At 45.2% G+C, this 26,303-nt stretch overlaps 1 protein-coding gene across 2 annotated transcripts in view; it reads right to left on the bottom strand.

Annotated features, from left to right (window-relative positions):
• Positions 1–25,474, bottom strand: part of plxna2 (plexin A2) — a 190,152-nt gene extending 164,678 nt beyond the window's left edge. The window contains exon 1 of one of the 2 annotated variants that reach the window (XM_069141700.1): positions 25,422–25,474. The gene's annotated coding sequence lies outside the window, so the exon portion shown is untranslated. Of the gene's footprint in view, positions 1–24,321; positions 24,890–25,421 lie in introns of those variants that run through there. The other variant, XM_069141698.1, reaches the window with a different exon arrangement.
• Positions 25,475–26,303: the final 829 nt, after the last annotated feature.

Here is a 26,303-nt window from a genome sequence, read left to right as displayed (position 1 = left end):
TTCAGCTGCCTGCCATGCTCCTTTGTTTGAGTTTGTACATGCTAGAAGTGCAAAGTGGATCCCTTTGGTGGTATAATCAGCCTCCTGCTGAGCTAGCTTTTTTTTTTTTTTGCTCAAGCCCCGAAGCCTTTTGCCCTTTTTGAGCTTTTGCCACACCCCTGCCCCTTAATCATATGTATACAACATTTACTCCCATCCATCTTTTCTTCCTCTCCTTTTTTAATTTGGTCTCTTCTTCCCCCTGTCATGTGGAGAAATATATGCATCCCTCCCTTCATGATGTGGCAACAGCTGCAGAGGCAGAGAAAGAAAGCGACCGAACGGTGTAAATAAAAAAGGCTCCACAAAGGTTGTCCATTCATATTGCTTTTCAGTAACACAGGGAATGAAGTCTTTGTCTAAGTTGATTGCATGACCACCTCTTTGTTGCACTTGACATAAGACTTCTCATTGCAGCTCAGGAGCAGACTTGAAAAGAATAAGAACAACACGAATCAGGCCCGTGTGCTGTTTAGTTCAAAGACACGTCTTTCTTTTGTTTATGAGGAGTCAGAAATACAGAGAGGGAAATTAACATATAAATGCAACCAGGAGTGATTCATACTTAAACACAGTTACCTAGTGGCCTAGAAAAAGAAGAGGATATGACTGTGGGCAATGCAAAGAATTATGGGTAAGAATAAGGGCAGCATTTTTTCTGTTCATCATAAATATAACTCAGTAGCTTTAAAACAAAATAAATAAATAAGGGCCTCTGTCATGTGACCACCATTTTTTGCCTCGTGTTGTAACTCTTACAACTATTGAAGTGTCAGCAGTATTTTAAAACATGACACAGTTGTCTGTCTCTGACAACACCAACCAGAACAAGTCCTGGTTCTGAAATAAGTTCAGTATGTTGATGCAACACAACTGTGTCTGCAGCGCCGCGGCAGCAAGACGGATTGGCAAGATGACAAACTGACATTTGCATCGGAGTGTAACATCACATGAAAATATAAAATGCCCCCAAAGAAATAAAATGACGTCAGTATATCACAGTCGCAGTCAGTAGATTTCCATTCCAAAACTCATCTGACAACCTCTTTGGCAGAAAGAAGAGCATCGAGTGACGGGAGATGGGAGAGGACTCGCATTCCAGCACAAGCGCAAGCTGTGATCATGGCTTGGAGAAAAGACAGTTTCTTGCAAAACTTCCCATTCATAATGAATAGTCAGGCGCACACAAAGCACTGCGTTGGCACACTCAGCCGGGCTGCTTCTGAGTGCTTGTTAAACAAACTGGTCCCACTGGCTGCTCTGTGCTCCGTCACTGTGCTGAAATACTGGTGATTTCCCCAGCCGCCGGGGCACGGTGCGGTGACAAAGCCGACCGTGGTCGAAAGGAGCTGCGTTGCGGTGAATGAGAAATATCCCGAGGAGCAGCAGAAGCGTTGGAGAAGTGAGAAAAATGCAAAATGATATGCAAACCATCGCTGAGGATTGTGGGCACAACAGCCTGAGGGCAGTCCAGCAGCCAACCAACTCACACCGGAGAGAACGTGGCCTCTGGAGCAGGAGCAGCTCTAAACCTCCATCACCCTCAAATAGGCAGCAGGTCTTCTGCTTTTTGGGCTTTTTATTATTTATTCTTCTGTTTTTGTCCCCACACTCTAAGCTTCTTAAAATTGAAGCCAAATTTGCTTGATCTCTTAAAATTCACATTTACAGCAATTGTATTGCGGAAGATAAAGTACATAAACCAAATCCGTTTATTGCGCTAAATCCATTGTTGTTGGATAAAAAAAAAAAAAATGTGAGATTGTAATTTCATGCCTTGGATTAATGCGTTATTCCCCGAATGATTAATGTAAAGCGTGAAATTGAAGTGCTTAAGTAAAAGTGATATGCAACAAATCAAAGAGACAATTTGGAACAAAAATTCAACAAACTAGCAAGTCAATAAAAGTAAAAGGTTTAAAAATATTTGGGATCTTTTTCTCTCACTGCCTGGTAAGCTTTTCAGTTGATGTGGCAATTTGCACAGTAAAAATAGGAGGTTTAATCTGCCCTAAAGGGAGATCTTCCTCTATAGGAGCCTATAAAAAAGCATTAGCAGCAGAGGTTAGTCCATTAGTCTTCTCTCTTTGCTGCTATCAAGAGCAGAGATAATGGGAGGACTTGCCGGCATCTTGTGTTGTTAAGCCGCAGTTATATTTATACATTCTTTTGTCTCAATAGGAAATGGATTTCTCTGCTCCGGTGCCAGTACTATCTGACAGCTTCCAAGGAAACTACTCTGCATCCATCCATCCTTCAGCCACCACAAGGAAATGACACAATGGCAAAGCGGAGGGATAACACCCTCAGAAAACCACGAGCCCTCCAGTAACTGCTGTCATCTTTCTCTGCCTGGCTTCCTGTGCTGTGCTGTTGGAGGTAGTCGATTATCCCGAACACTTCCTTTTGAAACAATTGCTTGACACTGATGGACCCCGATGATCAAAGAGGAGGAAATTGCTGTGATATGCTCATAACATCAGAACAAAGCAAACACAGGTGTTGACGATCTAAATCCACCATTGTGCAAATTTATAACTTGACCTTTTATGAAGCTTTCGGTTTCTTTTGACACGGTATGTGTGAGGCTCTGAGCGATGGCTAAAAGAGCTGTAATAATAGTAAACTAATGCACACTTGTCCACAATCAAGCATGTACTCCATGGGTACTTTCACAGAGCACTTTGCATTCAACACTATCTTTGTCAGTGACCCATATCAGTGCACTTGCTCATGACCATCTGAGTTTAGAGGCCTGCAGCGAGGCCCTTTCACAGCAGTCACCGTTTCATTTTGCTTCAGCCTCTTAGACGTACTACTCCAATGGAAGCATAGAAAAGATTATTGAAACACCGAACCGCACATGCATTTTGAGATGCTCCACACAAAAAAAAAGCATGTCGTCGTGACGGAGGAATAATCGTGTCTCAGCATAGCTGCTTATCTCCGAATAAAAACAAGTGCACGTGCATCTAATCTTTCCCTTTAACCCTCTCTCTGCTGAGCCCCTCCCCCTTCCAGCTTCACGCACTTCAAACTCTGTTTGAGGAAAACACATGCTGGTATTACGCCTAAATCTCTGACATCCACGGCGTGAGATTACAGTGTCATTGTTATTCTGATGGTTATATTTTTTGGTTTCTCCTCCCACAGCTGCCACATTCTCCAAACACACATTCATGCTTATACTCTTAAACACGCTCAGACATGCACACATCCACATCCACAGAGGCGTGCGCACATATAGACGGCAAACCGGAGACACACATTCAGCATAGATGTACATAAATTATCCCCTTTTTTTTTTTTTCCCCTCCCTCAATCCTCGTTTCCACCGACACAACTAACAGCCTCTGTGTACTTTTCCTATTAAATTAGAGGTTGAATCCAGCGTGATCTTCTCAGGCAGTCGTACTATAGCAGCAGCGTGGTGGTACGTGGTGTGCACCTCATCATCGCTGTCTGTCATCCAGCGAGAGCTGATTTCTATTAGGAGGCATTTCCATAAATCTAAATTGTAAAGGTGCCCCGGCGAGGGGGAGAGGGAATCCTCGGCGGTGCGAGGAAAACAAACAGAGCGGGATGTCAGCGGAGACCACGGGATCACGTCTCACCTCGGCTCATATATACACACTGGAACTGAATCAGGCTCCTTGATTGACGACATACACACCTCATCAAATTGCCGGGCCTTAACTATTCTTGAAGGACGGCAACCTCCTGCGCGATCCTGTCACTTTGAAAGTCAATACAGTGGTGTAATGAAAGCCGGATGCAGAGAGATGCAGTTGTACAACATGAAAGGTAAAGCAGCCGCGGCGTGCTTCAGTGTTTGGTGAAAAATGAATCACGTCTGTATAAATTATGAAAGACAGATAATACGCAGACGTGCAGCAGACACCTGTAAGATCTGAGTATTTTTGTCCCATTTTGTGGATATGGAGGGCCGAGAAAAGAATGAAACGTGAATTGTAAGACAAATTTCACCTTATTACGACTTCTTTAGGTGAGCAGATTAACAGTTTGGACTCCTTCATACTTGCGATAATCGGTCGATCCCTAATTTTAACCAATCAAAAAGCACCAAAACCGGCTGATATTTGGCCGCCACTGTAACGACCTACAGTCGCTCTTTTCCAAAAGATAATCCAACAATTCACTTCCTTCTTATCCCGGTCACGTGGCTCCATTACTGCTCCTGTGCGGTGATTATATGGGCTGACCCGACCCGAACTAACAAAACTATAACTAAAAATCACATTTCTAAAACTTATACTGCTAAATGTAGACAAAATTACAATGACAAGTTAGGATACTTCCTTTACCACACAAACTGATTTGGCTGCTTTACTAAACTAAACTTCTAAACTTTTTTTAGTTTTAGTTTTACTAAAACTTCGTCTGGCTGACAGTTTAATAAAGCCTCTATTTGTAACTAAACCTTCGACATTGCTTGTGCTTTTCTCAGATTTGAGGCTACTTTTTTTCCCGGCCAAATCTTAGGACACATTTAAGAGCTGCTGAAGCAGACAAATGGACTTGGCAAAAAAGAAGAAGTTGGCTGGTGCACCAGGTAGCAGGTGCAAAGGACGGCCAGAGGGGCATTGGTCTGAGTGAGCAGGCAATTGGGCGTTCTGTGTGGAGTAGACTGGAATGAAATGAATGAGTGGCTCACTTCGTCTGGCTGTGTTGCAATCAGATTACATAAACGCGAAGTCATTAATGTGCTGCGGAGTTGAGTGTAATGAGAGACGACTCGCTACGGCGAATGCAGCCGAGCCAAGAAGATACAAATGACATTAACCCAAACAATGTCAGGCCACAGCATGACCTGTGTGTGTGTGTGTGTGTGTGTGTGTGTGTGTGTGTGTGTGTGTGTGTGTGTGTGTGTGTGCAGTCAGCCTCATAGCATGTGTCTCTGTGCACTGGTTGGTGTTGATGTATTTGCTGTCTTTATCAACAGACTCTCCCTGCAGAGGTGTTATCTGCCTGTAGCTGCAGTTTGCTAAACAAAGCCTGGACTCTAACCTTTTGCTGTGCAGCTGTCCAATCAGAATAACGCTCCTATGGAACAAACCTCCTGTCAAATAATCACGCCAAATCCGCAGTTACGCGCAAACCAAACTGCTCTGCAAGTGAGCTGAAATCTGCGAGATTAAGTGCTTGTTCCGTGGAGTGTGTGAAACATCACCGGCTGACTAATGAACAGAAAATTAAACATGGCGTCCGTTTCAGTAGCCCCTTGCGTCATCATTTGTCTCATTGAGATCGTAGTTGTAAAGCCACGCTTAGGGAAGAGGGAGGGAGAAGGAAGGAAGGGGAAAGAGGTGAGGGTGAGCAATAAAATACAGCGACACAGAAATTAAACAAAGGGACAGAAATGATGAATGATGGCCTGTGAAAGTGGGTGAAAATGACAAAACAAAAAAAAACTGCTAAAAGTTTGAGTGAAGGAGAAAAGACAGATAAAAAGAACGGGGCAAACAAAGGAAGGAAGAAAGGAATTGAGGGAGGGGGGGAAAGAAGGAAGGAAGGAAGGAAGGAAGGAAGGAGAGACGGAGTAGGAGCCACGCAGTCATTACTCCAGCTGGGTAACAAGCCGTTACAGCCACAGCAGCAGCCACAACTCCAGAAGCTGGCACGCCACGTCCACTATTATCTGGAGCAAATTTGCACAGCCTGGCTGGCACCCTCAAGTGAGAGGGCGGCCATTCAAAGAGCGACAGGAATGAAAAGAGCAGAGGCGTGCCGAGAAAAAGGAGGTGAACTAAACTCTAGATTGGACCATTCTTTTGGTCTAAATGTACACCACATCTAGTCATTAGACAATGAGACCTGTTATTTAACTCCGAAGACGCCAGCCCAAAATCCGGAATGGTTATATAAGAGTTAGTTTCTGGAGCGAGGGGAAAAAAATGACGGGAATCCTGTCACTCAGAGTAATCCCTTCAATTTCTGCAGCTACTGTTTCATCTAAGGACTGTATGATATAGCCTGCAGCTCTGTAATCACACGCTGGCTGAAAGGATGAGGCTACTCTGGGCTGACTAACGACCAGGCACTGGAAACGCAGCAGGAAGCACACTCTTCCACTGAACTCCTCCATCAAAGGCTTGGTGAAAGATCATCATGAATTGCGACGTGGCTCAGAGAGGATAGGCTGTACAGGTGAGGTGGTGTATGGGGGCTCTTAGTGAGTGTGGTGATATACATCATCCGCAGACCAGGGCTGTGATCTACCTCAGAAGAGTGAGAATCTGACCCCGACCATTGTGTTGGGAGGGAGGGAGGGAGGGAAGGAAGGAAGGAAGGAAATTTCAGCTTCGTGAGAGTGGCTCATGCATTTTTCTGTCAGTGAAAGTCGCGCTAATTTGTCGACTGGAAAAAACAAAACTCCATAAACCCCTAAAGTTAAGCTATCAATGGACAAACCTTGACCTGAAACTGCTGAACACCAGACCAGAATATCATCATTTATTAAACAACACTCTACATATACGATCTGCTGAAAGTCGTGAGGATGCCAACGTTTGCGAGCGAGCGTTCGAGTTCGGGGCTTGACCGCTGGAAGCCTGTCTCGGGGAGACACTGTGACCTACGATGTAACAGAAACGTGTAACTGTGAACACTTGCTGGGCCGACCGCGTCCATGCTGAAATCAATTATCTGTCAATGCAATTAACACGACCGGAGAGTGCGCGTCGCTGCTTTGAATGCCGGAACAGTTAGCTGTCAGCGGGCGCAACACTGGCATGGAAAAGATAAAAAAAAAAAAAAAAAAAAAAAAAAAAAAAAAGGCATAAAAACAGCCATCGCTCCTTTATGAACCTTATGAGTCAGTAGCTCGTCTCGGCTGTCACAGGAGTGACTGATGATGTCTGCAGCTGCAGTTAGCCGCTATGTGTTTACACAAGTTGCTGTTCCGTCTGCGTGAGTGCGCATGAGGCTCCTTTCATTGCTCACACTTATCCGGGACAGCAGACAGTTGTCTTTGGGGCTCTTTCCGCCGGGTTAATATTGTTTACAGCAAGCTACGCTGCCTTTATGGAAATTCCAACAAACACTGCAACACTGTACAAACAACCATTTTCTTCTTCTTCCGGACGTGAAACGTTTCCGCTGGAAGCTCGAAAACACAGCCGGTCCCCAGGTCTGCGATTTCTTCCAGACCGAGCGGGTCGCGGGCCCTTTTTCGCAATCCCACTCTGCTCGGGGTCAGCAGTAGCTCCACGCACACGCACGCACACGCGCACATGCACACGCACACACACACACGCACACACACACACACGCACACACACGCACACACACGGCTACCTTATCTCACACACATGGCCGTGACTTATTGCAATGGAAGCACTTGTGAGGCGTTAAACCGCCTAACCCCGGTGACCCGCTCTTCTTCCCTCCAGACGAAGTGCCAAAGTATAAGCGTCGCGCCTCGTCCTCGCACCGTCTGCTCCTCAAGTCTTCTCACCAAACGCGATTAAGGGTCAGAGGAGGCTGAACATTAAGAGTCTGACCAAAGCCAGGCAGCCTCTGTGAAATAACAGAGCAGATAAGGCTTTGTGTGAGAAAAAGCATCAACTTTTAATGATGTCTGTGTCTGTTCACAGGAGCAAGAAAAAAAACAACAACAAAAAAAAAGCACCTTAAAAAAAAAACCTGACTTGAACACTGAGGTAGTTAAACTGGAAAAAACTTTGAATCTACTATCGTTCAACAGTAAATTCCAGTTAATGTAGAGGTTGGATTGTTATGTAAACTCCTACAGGAGGAAGGAAACCTTTACTATTCAGCGTGATTAGTAAGCGAAGCCTCGCTATGATCCGCTGCAATTAGCGCCGGCAGTTACGGCATTAAGCGTGAATACAAACTCAACATTTCCTGTATTATTTCAAATTAAAAGCCGTATAGCGTTTTATTAAAAAAGAAACCCCTCATAAACGGGCTTTTATTGTGAAACATCGGCTCACCGTGTTTTAAACACGGCAATGGTCCGACCACACTTACGTCACCACAGTTCCTATTGTAACGGGGCGAGTGCCCGGGCAGACGTCGGCGCTGAGAAAGTACAACAAAACGGGGTTATAGGAACTTGAAAGGTTCCAAGTTTCCCCGGTTCAGACACACGAAAAAAAAAAGAAGGAGAACTCCCTCCCACTGTTCTTCGAACTGTGAAATAGTTTGTGCAGTCCGAAAACACCTATTGTGTTCAAAGACCCGCTGTGACCCGCGAGCATATTGCTGCCTGCCTCTCAAATGCACGCCGCGTGCCTATTTTCAGAACCTCTCTGCTGAGACACACATAACAGATGCATTATTCCACGGTCGCGAAGGGTTCAACCTCTCTCCCGTTCTCTCGGTCTGTTTCTCTCTCTGCGCAAGAGCTCGGTAGAAGGAGAGGCCCCCTCTAATCTCATCAGAGGTGATAAAACACCACAAAATCAAGTCTGCGGCTAGTTACTTAGCCCAATCTCCCCTTGGATGAGAGGCAATAACAGCATGTGGTGAGGAAATTGGGTGCTTACTCACACAGAAGGATACATGCCTAGCAAGCAGAATGCACTGCTTGTTGTGAAGACTCTGTCCACAACAGACCACAGAGTAAAACAATACAGTACTCATCTGTCTGTGTGTGTGTGTGTGTGTGTGTGTGTGTGTGTGTGTGTGTGTGTGCGTGTGTGTGTGTGTGTGTGTGCGCGCGGCAGACTTTATAGTCATTTTAACAGGCAACAGAGGGGATGGATGCGACCGTATTTTCCCACAGAAAAGCTATAAGAAGTCTGCGAGTAAATTACCCGAACAAATAATGATTTTTTTTTTTTTTTACTTGAATAAATCAAGGAATTCTGTGGGTTTACTGACCAGAGAAGTGAGACTTATAAAACGTTTCGTAAGAGACCGGTTAATGAGCTTCAGGGTGAGAAAGAGTGAAACTGTGCTTTACCTTAACAACTCTCTGGGACTTTGTTGGAATGGCCTTTGAAAAACTTTTTTTTTTAAGACTCGCACATTAGAAAGCCACGTTACTGCTGCCCCAGACCCCGGCTCACAGAGAGATTTTTCACACACACATTGGTATGCACGTCCAACTAGGACTTGCAATGAATATGAATAATAAAACAGTGGTGAGCGCTGCAGTAAGCATTAACTCAGCCTTGCACATGCTGTGTGTATAAAAATCCACCTGATCGTCCTCTGGAGTGCGGCAGCTGCTGCCAGGCCTCGCCGGGGCAGGACTGAACACGATGGGACAGAGCTGACAGAGAGCGAGCCGGCTGACTGACTTAGCGACTTGCTGGATCAGTACTGAAGCGCACATGCATGCCTTCCGGCCTGTTCCGTGTGAACCCGCGTACAGGATGCAGTGCTGGCTGGGATACGGTGGAAAATCAGCATTGGCTGGTTTCCTGCGAGCCAGTGTCCTGAGAGCTGAGCAGGCATAACGCCGCAGTAAGCACTTTTCTATCAACTCACAGGAGGACCGTTGTAAATTTTGCCAAACATATTAATGTTTATTTCATTAAACAACTGTACTGCATAACTAAATTATGATACAAGACGTGTACTTCTACAAACAATTTTGACAGCGCTGCTTTAAATTGCCTGCACTATATCTTTATGAATTAGATTTAGCGCCTCGTGCTCGTGTGCCTCCGTCTAACAGTAAAAGTGTAGTTTACATCCTTGTCTGTCCAGACTCTTAATATATGGGGTGAAGCCCTTGATGTAATTTAATAAAAGGTATTCAGAGTATTTTTAGGGATAGATAAGCAACATTTATTTGACTTGACTTTTTTAATCGTTGTTGCTTTAGTTCTGCTGTATGTCTATTCTATTAGTGGCTGAATTCATTGAGGGAAACAAAAAACAGAGTCAAATTCCTTGTGCGCTTTTATGTGGCGTTGAATAATTGCCATCAAAGGGTTTTTGCAGAACATTATTATGTCACAGTGAAACTGACCTTTGGGATCTAAAATGTCATCATTTCATCTTTTTGAAAGATGTCATATTTTTTTGTCATAATTAGTTTATGAATTCTTGAGCTAAGGCCACAAAATGTCTTTTGTGAGTTCACCATAACAACCAAATTCAAATCAGTTCATGTTTGAGTCCAAGTGAACATTTGTGCCAAATTTGAAGAAATTCCTTCGCTGCGTTCCTGAGATATCATGTTGACGACACACAACCAACCATAAAACATAATGCCTCCAGTCAAGGCTACCGCCAGGCGTAGAAATGGAAAAGACCTTTTTGTGAAACTCAGCAAAAATGTATGGAAAGGCCAGTGACATATAGTATGTGCCCTGGAGTACAGGTGCTTCAGGTGAAGCACATTTATTGCACATGTGGCACAACTGTTCCCCGCCTGCTTACATGAAGATGGGTGAGCGGTGGGGACGTGGAAGGATGTAACGTCCCGGTGACCCACAGAGTCTTTGATGAAAATAGTGTGCTGGCAGAGTAACAGCAATTTGTGGTATTACTCACCGCCGCAGCGTACTGGACTGTTGTACACGCGAGACGGAAGCGTCCGTTGTGTGAGCATTATCATCCACCGCTGTGATAAAGCACGGGGAATAGCAAAGGTTCAGAGAGGGAAGAGGTCCAATACTCATTATGCTCAAAGTCACAGGGGCGGGAGGGAAAAGAGAAATGGTCCCGTGCACTTAAACAGCCTGGCAGAACTGAAAAACGCTGCGCACCACAGACTTGCATGGGGACACTTGTCTCTTGCTTCCACCTCCACCATTATTATTCCTCCCTTTCTTTCAGCCGTTGCACCCGCAGTAACTATGGGCTGCCCTTTTTTGGTGAGCCAAGACAAGTCGAGCAGCCTGAGATGAGATTGAGATGAGATAGAGGCGGCCGAGGCGGCGGTGGCAAAATAACACGCGCGAGATGCCTTCGCCGTACAAGATCCCTGATCCCTGTATGAAGAGCTACTACAGCTGGTCCACTACATACAGTAAGTGAACCTGGGAATAAAGTGCTTCACAGTCATTTTCACAGGCCAGAGATTCCTGAACGTGTCTCCTGCTCTGCTGCAGATGGAACGCCGAGACGGTCGGGACCATCCATATTCTTCAGGCAGACACTGAAGGGCATCTTTTATGTGTGGCCGCTGAGCCTTTATACAACTGTCTGTCAGAGTTCTTCTTGTACTACATCTTGATGTAGTCGCCCGGCGAAGAGGCTTGGATCTCTGGAAAGCACATCATTGATGTAATTGCGCATACTTGCATGTGCATAAGTAGGTCTTGAGATAAAAAAAAACAACAAAAAAAACATTGATATTCAGAGCAAGGAATTGTCTAAATCCAGCTCGAGTATGAAATGGGCTGTAATGCTTACAATGCTTTGACTGCATGTAAAATGTTCGGCAAGAGACATACTTGTATAAAGGGCTTAAGTGTAACAGCTCTCCAGTGGAGGATCTTGCTTTGCGTTAGTCACCAAATCACATTCATGAGCACAGCCTCTCTCTTTCTCTCTTTTTCTCTTTCTCTCTCTCTCTCTCTCTCTTTTTCTCTCTTTCTCTCTTTCTGTCTCTCTCTCTCTCTCTCTCTCTCTCTCTCTCTCGGTCTCCAGCCGAATGCAGCAGTTGCTTTCTGAGCATTAAGTTTGATCAAAGACTAATCTTAGCTCGTAAGATGATTAAAATTACCATCTGGTTCTTTGTTAAGGAAGTGAAGGCAGGCTGGGACTAGATCCCACAGTGCAAAGAACGGGGGGACGCGCAAAACAAAAAACAGACCGGAGAGAGGTGAGGGAGTAAAGCAGGGAGGGGAGGGGGGAGGACGGGAGACAGGAGTAATATGAAGAGAAAAAAAGACTAAAAAAAACATGAACAGACAGAGTAATAATAACAGAAATAAATAAAAGAAAAGAAAAGAGAATTCCCATGCTTGGACTGTATGACCAATGCCAAACCCAGGCAGTCGGAATTCCTTTGTGGCAGCTTCTACCTCGAATTAACTTTTTTCCTTTAGACCGCACACATGGATGATGAAGCTGAGAGAGGAACGCTGTGGCTTGACTGCTTTAAAAGCGATCACACTGGTCCACGGGTTTAGTGAAGCAGTAAAATGAGGTTTCTTCATGCAAAGCCAGCCCCCTCTTCATCCACTTGAAAGATGTAACAGAGGTCTTTCAATAATTAGTATGCAATGGCAGAAGGTATGATGAAATTGATGCTCACATTAGAGTCGACGCAAACACAGCAGCGGGCAGCCGGGATATTTCCTTCGATCACCGAAATCTGTCGTTTCTTATGAGGGTGGAGGCAAAACACAGGGTCGGGTACTTGGCAGTCGACCTTTCTTTGCCAAACAAAACAGCCCTGCTGCTGCTGTCGTGCTGCTCCCCATACACTGCATCAGCAGTGGGGGGAAAACATATAATCATACTCCGGCGAAAAACTGCAATAACAGGAAAGAGAAAAACGATAAAAATCGACTGTTTGCTACCCTCGAGAAACTGTAACCGAGGGGGAAAAAAAAGCCCCATTCAGCATTTCATCAGTAACATAAATAGGAGCAGCTGGGGCAGACTAACATGCTGAAGTGGGATAATTAGGACACTTGGTGGTTGGTTGACTGCTGTTTCAGTCTGGCTAGGACCGACTGGAGGGTGAATGAGAGAGTTTTCCCATTAGTCTGGAGCGTTATACTTCCGCACGCACCTACATCATCCCCAAGCCTACACTGCGTATCCTGCGAGATCACAGAGGCAGAGCTGGTTCGTCAGCTGTTCCAGAGCCTTTTTTGTTTTCATAAAGTAACGCAGTGCAAGTGGTGTCACTTCGCTAGACCTCGTTCTGGGCACACAGCGCCCCGCACTTCAACGAAAACAGTCCTGCCTTCCTGTTCCGTCCCCTCCCTTCCAGCTTCCTCTCCGCTTCCTGTCTGACTCAATATCACAAGAAAGAAGTATGCCAGACCTCCCCGTTTCTTCCTTTGTTTTGAATTAGAGGCTGGGAATGCGGTCTTTCAGTGGCACTCGGACCCGTCTGACCTTGATGAGTCACGGTCAAGGTACCGGCCAGTTTGTCCTCGACAGGCATTTACACTGGATATCTTTTTAGAGATTGTGTAAGGGTCACCTTAGTTTACCATTTTTATAGTGATTGTGATGGGAGACATGTAGTTTGTTCATTTTTCTGTCACTATAGTACTGTATAGTGTATGTTATTAGAGGCCTGTCGCGTCCACGCAGATATGAAATATGGACCTTTATGTTCATTTTTGTCCATTCATCAGAATCTACAAAAGGAGGGAAGTGACGTCCCTGGGGGACCGCTCGGATGGGTAATGTGTCGGCATCTAGGGAACCATATCTTGCAGCGCATCAAAGGAAGTTACAAAGGGGATACAACACAAACCTTAGATTGTTCCCGGATTTACTGGAAGTGCCGCAAGACGGTGTTCTACCTTCTGGACGGACAGCGGTGGTGAGATTTGTGTAGGTTTTAATTGTGTCATCGGACCGCACCGTCTCGCCACACTTCACCAGCCATCAAACTTTGCTTTTGGGGGCTTCGTAAGGACAGTTTGGATCCATTTATTTAAGTTCAGGCACTTTAGGAATATTAAGATTTTGGGGGTTCTGGGGGAAAATTCGGTTTGTAATTTGTGCGATCGGGTTGGTGTGTGTGGGTCACCCTCCCGGGCCTTTGTTTGTCAAATTGCCCAATTTGATTTTCTTTAATATATGGCGTCTTGGCAACCTATTTGTGTTCCTTTTGTTAATATATGATTTTTGTTGGGATTATGGTGAGGGAATGGCAAGTTATTTTGTTTATTTCTTAGGTTTTTTTCGTTGCTTAGGAGGTCAGCTGGTGGTCTCCGTTTCCGGCGTATCAGGTCCGTATGTTCCTTTCGAAATATAGCGTGGTACTTCTCCTCTTAAAGGTCTTTAAGTAAGGCCAGTTGTTACAATTGGTCAAATGAATTCGATATGTGAAATCTTATCATCACTTGAATCAGAATGATCAATATTTTATCTACACATGGCTTCTCATTGGGATGAATTATCAATGTTGTTATCTTCCTCAAGTGCAGTCAAAGCTGGTGAATGAAACCTCTCAGTGTTGCTGAAGGTTTCAGTTAAATGAAGTCATACGTCCAGCATACATCCAGGCCGGTAATGTATGTTAGATAGAGCTGTAATTCTGCTTCTAAATCTCCCCGTTCTCTTTCATTTAAAGACTTTCCCTGTAAACAGCTTTTATTGCCAATTTATTGCTTGTATTACAAGCAGCTCAGATATCACATTATTTATTTTTTGTTTGCAGCTCTGGCATTGTTTTAAGGTAATTGCACTCGGATAGTGCAACAATGGCTCCTGCAGTTAATTCAGTCTGGCTGTCCTTCTAACTCTAGTTTTTCTTCGCTTTCCAGTTTTCTGATTGGTTGCTTCAAGTAGCAGCGTACAAAGACAGGTGGGGTTGTTTACCTTGACACAGAGCTACTGTACATGCTCATCGCCTCGGGGAGCCGGGCGAGCAGACACGCCGCGTTTCAGCTTTTTCAGACCTTAAGCCATTGAAGCTACTAATGCTTTGTACGACACATCCCACAAACACTGTAGCCTTGGCAAAATAAACAAAGGCAAGGCGTCCTTTATCGGGGCTTGTCAACGTCTACACAAGGAATCCATGAAAGATTTACGTCGTGGTGAGGACGAGTGTGTGTGCGTTTGTGCGCACTCCAATGATAAAGACGGGGTTTGGGTACTTTGGATGTATTCAACGGTGACATGTAGCCCGGCAGCCCCTCCCTGTTTTAAAGACGCCGTTAATTTTCTCTTTTTGTTTGAGGATGCGGAGCTGAATGCAGGCCTGAAAAAAAAAAAAAAAAAAAAAAAAAAAAACACAGGTGAATGCAAAAATGGGCTGACATTTCCCAGCATCTGAGCCACATGACAGTTCCCCTCTGGCACGCCTCCACCCAGCTCACTGCGTCTAACTCTCTCTCCCTCCTCCACAACCCAAATAGACAGGAAATAATGAAGAGAGCAGGCAGGAGAAATGGGTGGAGGGCGGACGCACAGGAGGCAGCACTGTAAACTGCTAATCACCGGCACAGGAAGAAAAGACAAACGAAAATTCACATTTTCTTCTTCAGTAATCTGTAAAGATTTGTGAAGAAACACATTTAATAAAGAGACTGCATGTACAAAAGCAAACTGTTTGTATTCAACACTATGTTCGCTAAAATAAAGCCTGAAACATTGTTCATGTTTTGTAATAAAATGCAAATTCCCTTCACCTATTCACCCCTGTCAGGTTGAACATGTTCTCTGAGAAATGTGGGGGAGGGCTCGCGGCAGCAGAGGCAATGAGGCTTGTACAAAGTACTTAGCGGTAAACATTGTACCTACAAGCTCAGAGATGCCGTCTGCGATGAGAAAAAAATATTCTTAATTCCCGGCTTTACTCTTGCTCTTACTGTAAGGAGACTGAGGAGATGAAGGCATGTCTGATGAGGCAGTAGGATGTCAAATATCCTTTGAATGCACCTTCTGTGGTTAATGGCATTATCTCCTTTAGTGTAAATCCCTAACTGTTGCAGATTAAGACAAGAAAGGATGCTCATCCATTGCTTTCAAGTACAAACCTGCCCAGTCCCTTTGCCTTTTTCACTCTGTCTACTTCCTCCCCTCCCTTCTTCTGCCTCTGCCTCCCTCAGGCATGGCAAATGTTTCAGCGCAGTCATATTTAATCAACATCCTCTCGGACAACGCAGAGATTTCAGGTCCTCTGCTGCTGCTGTAAAAAAAAAAAGGCTTGGCTGTCACACTCAGAATAATTGTCTTAGATACCCCGATTCATTCCCCATAAACGCTACAGAAAAGACAATACCCTCTGACTTCCATCACAGCTGATGTGTGAACATCGTAGCGGGTTTTGATTGTGTGTTTTCGCGTGGCGCGATATCCCATCATGTCATTTACTCAGCGCTGATCATTTTCTTTGTAGCGAACATGAAGACGCCGCTGTCATGTTTCACATTTCATTGGTTGTGACAGAGGAAGAATAATGTGTCTGTCTGGGCGAGCTCCCGCTGTTCCACCCAGTTACATGCCGTGTTTCCCTTTGATAGCAAAGGGCACCAGGAAGCGAGAGTGTTGGTGAAACATCAACATCAAACTTCCCCCTACGAGAGATTCACCTCGATAATATAAATACTGTACAGTACGATTCACAATAGCCATTTTGTTGATTTCATTTGATAAGACAGGCTCCTGTGAGCATGCAGGGGGAAAACAGGATTTATTATTCCTCAGTGCCCCACACATTCCACAAACCCCTGTGCTTATGGCGTACAATCCTATAATCTTAAAGGTCGGGCCGAGGTCAAAATCAACAACAAAAGCAATTACACTCAAAGTGTTATTACCGGTTTTGCCCCGAGCGAGTCAGGAAAGTAGCTTCACGTCCTCGCAGACTATGTGTGGGCATTATGACAAGCTGCCTTCCTGTTTTTTTTTTTCAGTACCTTTCATTCCCTTTCCCCCCGCCGGCTTCAGTATGTGGATGCGAGTCATGTATTCATGCATAAACATAAATGTTATCCAAGAGGAGAATTCATTTCCCTTGGCCTGGACACTATAAATCACCTTGGGCCAAAGTAAAGAGTCTGGAGTTGCAGGACTGGCGGCAGTAGCTCTGGTCTAAACTTTTTTTTCACAATAAACCCAAGATTCCTTCAGCCTTGTACCTTCACCAGTTAAAAAAAAAAAATCCACATCAACTCCTCGTGTTTTTTTTAGCTAAATATGTGGTTTTGTAAGAAGAAGCCGACTTAGTCTGTGTAACTGTTTGCCTTTTATGCTTCCATCAACAGTGCGGGGAAATAAGACGCCACAGTCAGACACGTTCCATGTTTTGAAGCTGTGGGAGAGTTTCAGCGTCTTTCATCATCAATTTAGCACAATTTACTATGGTCTACAACGGTGGAAAAGTTAATCAGGAGGATGTGAGAGAGAAGGAACGAGATAGCAGAGGAAAGGGGGGGGAGGACTTTTCCAGACAGAGTTTTTCTGTTTGTTATCTAACCCGGGAATGAATTTGGAGGGCCTTATTTCCTCTTCTGCTGTCTGCTGAGAGCTGAGGAAGAGTTAAAGCTCCTGCCTCACACCGAGGGAAGCTATGTGCCCCAGATGAGGCCACGGCTGACTGCAAAATAGTAACACTGGAGACAGCACAAGAAGTGCAGGTATGTACCAAGCGGCAACCAACAGTGACGTCAGCTATTGGTTTGTGAACGGCTGTGATGAAACCTCGAGTTCGGACTTTGGCTGTTGCCATCTTGCTAGTTCAGAGCGCTTTGGAAGTGACCATGTTTGGATGAGCTGGGAGGGGGGCGAGCGGGGGCTCTGACTCGATCAGATTGGATACCCAGCGATACTACTTTGCACCCATCGATAGCCGTAACCTGACTCCACCACAGGCCTGTCAATCAATCAGACACGCCCCCAAAAACATGTCTTTTTGAAGCTTATTTTCTAATTAATTACGGGAATATTTCCAGATTGGCCGCCAGAAAACAAATAATTTCGACGAGATAGCTCGTGGAGAAATTCTATTGACTTCAAATTTAATGAGACCAGTTGAATGGGAGTCTGCGGAGCCGGAGGCTTTTTGGAGCCAACCTCTAGTGGCACTTGGTGGTATTGCAGCTTAAGGCACTTCCGCATCGGCCACACGTTTCAGACCAGGAAGCTACGTCCACTTTCATATACAGTCAAATAGCAGCCTTTGGAGGCCGACAAGAGAAATATTAGTGGTGTTTTGCTTATAAACCAGTCGGAAGAAAACACAAAACAATCAACCTAAAGTGAAATAAATTAATGTGAATACAGCGATTACCATTTCTAGACATGAATCAATCTGGTATGAAAATAAAACTTTGCTTTGAAGTGGCTGGTTGAGGCCATAACAGCCTCCTTTGAGCTGATAATGGTTCAACTTGTAATTGGGCCTCGGTTTATATAGTAGAGTGACAAAGCTGATGTTGGCCGGCCTCCCCTCCGGCACATGAGCAGACTAGACAAGCAATGCGTGCGCCCCTCTTTTTTTTTTTTTTTTTTTTTTTTTTTTCCTGCAGTAACCATGGCGACAGTGGCAGGCAGGGGCATCCTCATCACCAGGGGGCAGTGTGGGCAGCGCTGCTCGGTGTTGCCCTCGCTGCCTACCCTGGTGTCTCCTCTTCCACACACACACACACACGCACACGCACACACACACACACATGTGCCATGCAGTCAAACAAAATAAATTAAAATGGACACAAACACACGCAGTCAAGCACAAATTACACACACACGCATGCACACACACACACACACACACACACACACACACACACACACACACACACACTGTCATCTGCTCCTGACAGCTGCCCCTTGGCGTCTAACACACACAAGCCCCCTCCCACTCTGCCTCTCTCTCCCGCTCCCTTTTGTTGCTCACTTATTGTCGAGTTTCCACCAAACAAAAACGCACATCCTCCCATGACACCAGCTAATTGATTATTGATGGTGCCGGCTAAACTGACTTATATTCAAATGGATGTGAAAGAAGAAAATGGTAGAGACAATGCATTCAGGGCCTTTCATGAAAATGAAGTAAGTCAAGGTATTTGGATGTAAAGCCTGACGCCTTTTCTTGTATCTCTTTTTGTTGTTGCTGCTGTCGTTTGATAAGCTGCTCGGGCTGCAACGGGGCGACCTCGGCAGAACGAGCTACCAGCTGACAGTGTTTGAAGAAAAAAAAGAAATCACGAGAGCCCTCGTGGCTTGCTGTGGTGACAGTCGGACTTCCAGCCGGTGTGAAGATCGGCGACAAACAAACAGCCAGACTTGTTATTCTGCGGCCGCCCGTGCCAGGATTCCTGCCCTTATCACCGGCATCGCCTAATTTTGTTACACGTGGTAAACATAGGATGGCTTGTGACAGCGGGGATCAGATAAAGAGTGAAAGTGCCCGGGCAGGAGGGGATGTGGAGATGGGGCTGAATGCCTAAACAGGCTGTTGTGCGAAGGGGAGAGACTGATGATTGTAGCGGGGTGGATTGAGGCACTAAAAGAGTGGCAGAGGCGAGGGATCTCATCCCATGGAAATGTGTCATGAAGGCAGTTCTATTAACATCTTAATAAAGGCTTCCCAGGCCCTGGAGAGCCCTCGCGAGCAGACTGCCTCCTCTACTCACACGGGGGGCCCTAACCCGCTCTCGCCGCATGTCAACGAGAGAACATTTAAGTTGTGCCAGTATCGCATTGTGAGGGTGTTAGGCTCCCCCAAAGGAGCAGCCTAAATGCCTACCCACAAACATGCTCCACTAAATTCCTTTATTCTCCCTTTTCCCTCGACTTTCATTGACTGTCCATTTCTCCATCTGTTGGATTTAGTGGCCCTACAAAAGGCTTTGTTTCAGCAAGCTGGCAAGCCTTTAGGGCAGCAAGAGTGCACGCTGGGGTTCATTGCTAACTTGCTGCCATCAAGAGAGCAGGAGCACGGATCTGGACGGGCCGCGGCGGCACCAGGCAGAGGGACGACTGTTAACCGTTCCCTGTTGGTCCTCTGATGAGACTGGCTGGAGTCTCTCTGGGAGCTGCGGACGCGCGCACGCACGCACGCACGCACGCACGCACGCACACACACACACACACACGCACAAAACGCCCAGCAGCTTGACAGGGATGGGAAAACAAACTCTCTCAACAGGCATATCACAGGAAAAACTCCCAGCACGGTATTTTCTTCCAAGTATACTGACAGCATTAATACAGACGAGGTCAAAACCAGGTGTACGGCTGGATCGTGTATAAAACACTAGAGGGCTTTTAATTTGAAACTGATACAGGAAGTCACGGCATCAGTCACTCAGCCACGAACTCATCGACAGACGTTCACATTTATAAGGCCGGCCAGCCAAAAAAGTACAGACTCACTGTGTACCCTGGGAAAAAAAAAAAAAAAAAAGAAAGAAAGAAATGCAGAGTGGCATTGATTTTTGCACTCTGCGCTATGTGTTGCTCATACTGGGCAAAGCTGCTACTTAACAATGTAGTGGCCTGTAGTCATCAATTTAAAACGGTTTCAACGATTCAATAAGTCACTGAAGGCTACACGCACAACTACTCAAGATGATGAAAATGGCTACAGCAGCATGACTACACCATTAAATGTAGCCCTGTGGTGTTTCCCAACATCTGCTATTGTGAGGGAATTATCAAAGAGTAATGCTGCAGCTCAGATCTCTGGTATCTATTTGATTAGAATATCTTTACGAGGGGATGTGCAGCACGAGAATTTACTCGTTGGCACAAAGCAGAAGGACACATTAGATGTTCTGTGATGCATCAAGGCAACATTTTAAACAAATCTATTTCAATAAAGGCCCACAGGAGGGTTTTTTATTGGACGAAGTAAAGGAAAAAAATATTTTCTTAGAAAAAGATCTAACATTCATTTCCAGTGTGAGAGTCGGAAAATCAATTTGCTTCGCCTTCGAAAGTAAGTTCTGCTGCTATCATGTTGTGGAAACTCTCCAATGTCAGTTCCCAATTGTAGCCCGCTACTCGGCCAACATGAATATCAGAGTCATTGCTTTAAAGTTGAATCATCTTTCTACGACATGCAGAGAGAGCCCGGCTTTCTATAGCTCCTCCGCTCCTGAGTCAACACACAACAGCTTAAACGAATGTTTGTTAGGGTAATGATCGCCTAGAGAGACCATCTCCACGGCTGGAATCTGCTGCTTGAAGCATAACAGACAGGTAGAAAACTCAAGTTGTTTACAATTATTATCCAGAGGCGAGGCGGCAGGCGGGAGACGATGTAAATTGAGCAGCCGAAGCGGATGAAGAGAACAAGGCGGTTTGTGATCTCCTTGCTTTTCGCCGAAGCCCAAGCGTTGTCAGACTAAAATGTTCTCCCCGGCTGCACTCCACTTGATCACTGTCACCGCAGATCCAGATCTATCTTATGTCAATTCTCACAAGCACACACACACACACACACACACACACACAAACTCTCAAGAAAAACATTCATGTGAATAGCGAGGCCTGGGTGAGTAGAGCGAGCGTGCGTGCGTGCGTGCGTGCGTGCGTGCGTGTGTGTGTGTGTGTGTGTGTGTGTGTGGGGTCAAAGAGATTGAGATCTCTGTTGTGACAGCTGGACAGTTGAGAGGTTCAGATAAACAGCCCATAGTGAGGGAAGACAGGAGGCCAATTGCATTAAAACAAACACTCAGTATTTGAACACTTCAGCAGACAGGAGAGGGAGAACGTACATCGACGGGAGAACGAGTCGGCGAACTGGCAAAAGCATCATTATCTGCATGTGCTCACGTGTTTGTGCGTTCGGAAGCAAAAGACAGTTGGGATGGTGTGGGTTGCTGTAAGGAGGTGGTGGTGGTGGTGGGGGGGGGGGAGGGTTGTATGTACGCGTGCGTGTGTGCAGAATACACAGCCGCTGAGCACATTTGCAGTATTCACTCATTAAGAAATAGGTCAAGGATTCTGCCTGCATGCGTAGCGACTTGTCAAAATCTCTCAAGCTAAACTGTGGCGAGTCTGGCCGCCTTAAGGGAGAGAATCCGAAGAGCGGCGAAGCGGCGCGCTGTTGCGAGTGCTGGTGGTGACACGGCACGCTGAAGAAAGGCAGTAGGCAACTCATTCAGCGGCAAATTACGCAGTTAAAAAAAAAAAAAAAAAAAGAGTTAATGATGTCAACGGGTGGAGGGGGGAGGGGGGGAGTCTGCGTGCTCGCATTGTGGCCCGATGATGAACTCTTAGGCTCTTCGCTCTCCATCAACAGAGGACGCTCTTGAGCCGGCGGAGTTTGTCGCGGATGCTGAAGGATGCTGATGGCGGCGGTAGCCGTGGCGACGGTGCAGAAGATTAAGATGCTTTAGACACACTTCAGACGATCTACGGCGTGCGTAAGAGGACCGGCTCCACTTACGCGCCACGAGAGAGGTCGCTTATCTGAGCAAAGCAACTCCAAAAGTCAAGATGAAACGTTTGGGGTAAAGACTAAATCCCAGGCAAGTCGGACTCGCGGTAAATCCAGGTAAAAAAAAAAAAAGTCCACTATTAAAGAGAGCCTGAATATTTTCCCTCGGGGAAATCTGCCAGTCCTGAACAGACTTGTGCGAATCACTCCAGCATCAAAAACGACTAAGTAGAGAATACCTTCTTGACCGCACAGCATCACCGTGAATCCAATCAAAATATTGCAGTCCCCCGCAGAGAGGTGAAGTGGAGAGGCAGCGCGCGAGAAACATCAACAAAGCTCCGTCTAAGTTTGTCCAGTCGAAGCAATTTCTCTCCAGCTCGGCGAGGTTAACCTTATTGATTGGATGAATGTGTGATGTTGTGGTTCTCGGACGGCGCGCCTTCAAAGGCATCACTTGAAAGCGATTCATCGAGCAGAATTCTTAACATCTCTGCTTAAATCCTCCATTATTTAAAAAGAGAACATTTCGTCTGCTTTCAGGACGAGTCGGGACTATCGACAACAGCAGAAGTTTTCTTCACAAAGATAACAAGTTAGCAGAACTACAGATCTGTACACCAGTCACATTGCAGCTCCAGAGAAGCCGACGGGTCAGCGAGACACAGGCGCCCCCCCCCCCCCCCCCCCCCCCACCTCCACCCTAGCAGGGAGTGCTTCCGTTTTTCTTCATTATATTGGAGTTAATTCGGTGAATATAATCAGCATGCGATAATCAAACCAATGCTGAGTGCTGGTTTGTTCTTCCAAAGGCAGCAATTTCCACCCTGGTGGTTGCTTTGGGGGTCAAACTGCTGTTTCACTTTGAGATGGATATTAAAATAATTATGTGAGTGGGTCACGCTTCAGATGCACATAAAAAAGAAAAAAAACAAAAACAAGAAGGAGCGGGTTTTGATTGCACGGGCAGAGGGTTTAATATGCTAACCATCAGCCGTGGCAGATGTAAGTTATTTTCATGCAAATGGAAGGCAATTTTCTACTTAAGACAACATTTATTTTCTTTAGAGTCATTGTCATGGGCGCTTGCTGCCGGAGCACTGGCAGCCTGACAGAGAATGAAGATTTGTAGGTGCATCTGCTGAATTGGACAGATGAGGTCTCGAGTCAATCTGGGATCCTAAACGGATGCCAGTTGGTGACAATATATCACATCGTCTTTTGTTAGTTTGTCTCGTTTTTGGGGCTTTTTTTGGGGGGCGGGGGGGGTTTACCACTCGAGAAGACAACGACGACAACTGTGACAGAAAATATATCGTATTTAGAGAACGTGAACTTGACCAATGACCTCATGAGACCAAGTCAAAGCGGATTTATTTTAGAGAACATAAAAAGGAAGATATTTAAAAGTGTAAAATCCCCCTAAATCTACTCATGCTTCACTTGTTGCAGCGACACAGCGATCCAAATCTGTAGCACAACACAAACATATTACATCTAAAAAAAAATGGTATTCTTTAAATGCATATATCCTGCAGACGCTCTGTAGAAGAGCATGCCTGTGTAAATTACCAGCAAACAATCGCAGTCAGCAAATACAAAAAAAAAAAAAAAAAAAAAAGCACTAGACAGTCCAACACTGTGATGACCGCAAGCAACAGGACATAAAGACTCTAAAAATAACTTGTCTGGTCGGGTAACTTCATTAAAAAAAAAAATAACTCGCACAAAGCAGAAGAATCTAAACAAGCAAGACAATCTGAAGCATCTTCTCTGCAGACAAGTTGCACCTCAGTAATTCTGCTCCATCGGGAGGCAGCTACATTCTAATGAATGAAAACAGAGCACGGTGGTAGTAATAGTAAAGCATCCAGATCAACAGCTGTGTGCGCAGACCGCTATAGGTTGGAGAACCCGTCTCCAACGCCACCCCGAGCTGTTACACGCACACAAACAGTGCATCGTATTCACGATCAACAGCTCATCATTTATTTAGGCGTCAACGTGTGAGCCGTGGCAGTCACACAACGCTGAAACGGGCTGCTACCTCTTTCAGAGCCCGCAGCCCCAGAATGAAAAATGTCTCTCTTCAGTTGTCTCTCCGCAGTGTCGGAAATTAGCCCTTTACGCGGCAGAGCGGCTGCTCTCTCTCTCTCTCTCTCTCTCTCTCTCTCTCTGTGGGGTTTGTAGCTCGTCTTGACAGTCATGTGGGATTCGAGTAAATATTTGCAACCCTGTTAAAAAAAAAAAAAGAAAAAAAAAAAGAAGCAGATTTTGAGCCCTGAATGGTCCCGATCATCACTCACCTCCTCATTTAAACTGGATCTCCCGGTTATCCCGTTCCCTCCAGCGTCTGCTGTCTTCTGGGTTTTAACTGATGCGCTTCACCCACATCCAAAAAAAAAAAAAAAAAGGTCTCCAAATGCCCTACCAGGACAAAGTCTCCCCCCTTTTTTTTTTTTTTTTTTTTTTTTTTTAAAGGAGGATTTTACATTCAGTACTTCTTCAGATTCCTTAAATAGAGGCTGTCTGCCGGCGGAACCTGTTCAGCGGCGGCGTCATTCATTCAAACCTTCATTATCGCGAGTATTTGCGAATTCAGCGCGTAAACTTGGTCGCAGAGCCGTCACCATCCGAGCTGACCTCCTAATGCTACTTTTACTAGAGCGTGTCAATGAAACGCCACATTCCTTCAGTTCGGCGTCCTTCCGGGGGCTGCACGTGAAGGTTAAGGACGAGCCGGTGCCGGACTGGCCATAATCCGCCGGTGTGATTTCAGCAGCGTTGGTTCAGCTCAGACCCGCAGCGTGGCTCTCTCGCTCTCTCTCTCTCTCTCTCTCTCTCTCTCTCAGGGCTCTGCCGGACTCCCACAGACTAGTGGCTCCATCAATGTACAGTAGTGTGTGTGTGTGTGTGTGTGTGTGTGTGTGTGTGTGTGTGTGCGCGCCTGCCACTGGCACACTGCGCGTTTAAACCCAGCCCCCTCACACTCCGGCTCATTACGGTGTTAACTGTTTCCGCCCAAAGAAAAACACTCATGATAAATAAAAGAAAGATATATTTAGGCATGACGCAAGAAATCACCCTTAAAGCCATATTTAGGATTATAATGAGGAAACATATTTTACAAAATTTGGAGTTTTTGTAAATATTACGCCGTATGGAAATTTGCAATGCAATCCCCCCCCCCACCTGCCAAAATACACTTTGCTCACAGAGCAGCGACACTGAAGTTTTCTAACACGTTACGCAGCCAATGATTTACAGTTTGGAAAATGTCTCCACGCAAAAGGGCCAATTACGTTCCCGCTATTCTCTTCAGAAATGGCTGTGACCGACTAAACTGCTAAAATATTGATACAAGTGGATAGTATACATCACATTTATGAGAGGAAAATGTTCTTACCATCACAGAATTTTTGTCTTCGCAGCTCACGGTGAACACAGTCAGTGACAGGCTCTCATCCAACTCTGTTTCTGTTAGAATACTGCCATCTATGGGTTCAACTGGGAACTACATATGCACACATGCATCTCTCTCATTGTCTTTCTCAGCAGCTTGTCCGATTTCCTCATTTTTGCATTTCTTTTTTCTTTTGTTTTATATTTCCTGTTGGATCAGCACTCCCCTTTATCTCTGTTTTTATCTGCATCATTCAACAGTGAAGCTGAGCAGCTCTAAAATGTTCAAACTTTGGAGATAATAATCACAAAAACTATTGAGTTTTCAAATCCTTAAAGCTTTTCCCTAAAATGTACAGTGACATTAATGACAAAGCGCATTACAGCTGGGGGCAAGAAGTTCAATCAGGGTCCAAATTTATATTTGAATACCTGTACATACATGTAAGGCATCCACTGTAGAGGAAGGATGCATATTATATAATATATATCTTAATATACAAGAGCAGTATTTCTTGGACTTCAGACACCATTCAATTGTATTCATTCCAATACGACTCAACATGTACCTGGCTATCATTACTATCATTTTGATCAATAAATGATACAGTTTTCATCAGTAATCTCAATACCGGCTGCCAAGTGTTGACTTTTACTTTCCTTTGCATTTCCCTCCTTGAAAACGTGACGTAGATCTACTTGCACAAGACAATGTATTTCGTTTTTGTCCATCATAATGACATGATCAATTGAAAATAGTTGTACAACAAACAAGCACAAACCCTTTACCTTCCTGCGTCTGTGTCCTCGGTGGGTTATGACCAAAAAAAGTAGGCTATCAACATTCTCTGATGCATCAATAATGCAGAGTCGGGAAAAGGGAGCC

Source organism: Embiotoca jacksoni, unplaced genomic scaffold (assembly GCF_022577435.1).
Source record: "Embiotoca jacksoni isolate LCO1_2020_lvr unplaced genomic scaffold, fEmbJac1.0.p SCAF_9, whole genome shotgun sequence".
In the NCBI taxonomy this organism is placed as follows: domain Eukaryota; kingdom Metazoa; phylum Chordata; class Actinopteri; family Embiotocidae; genus Embiotoca; species Embiotoca jacksoni.
This window is presented reverse-complemented; position numbering and strand designations above follow the sequence as displayed.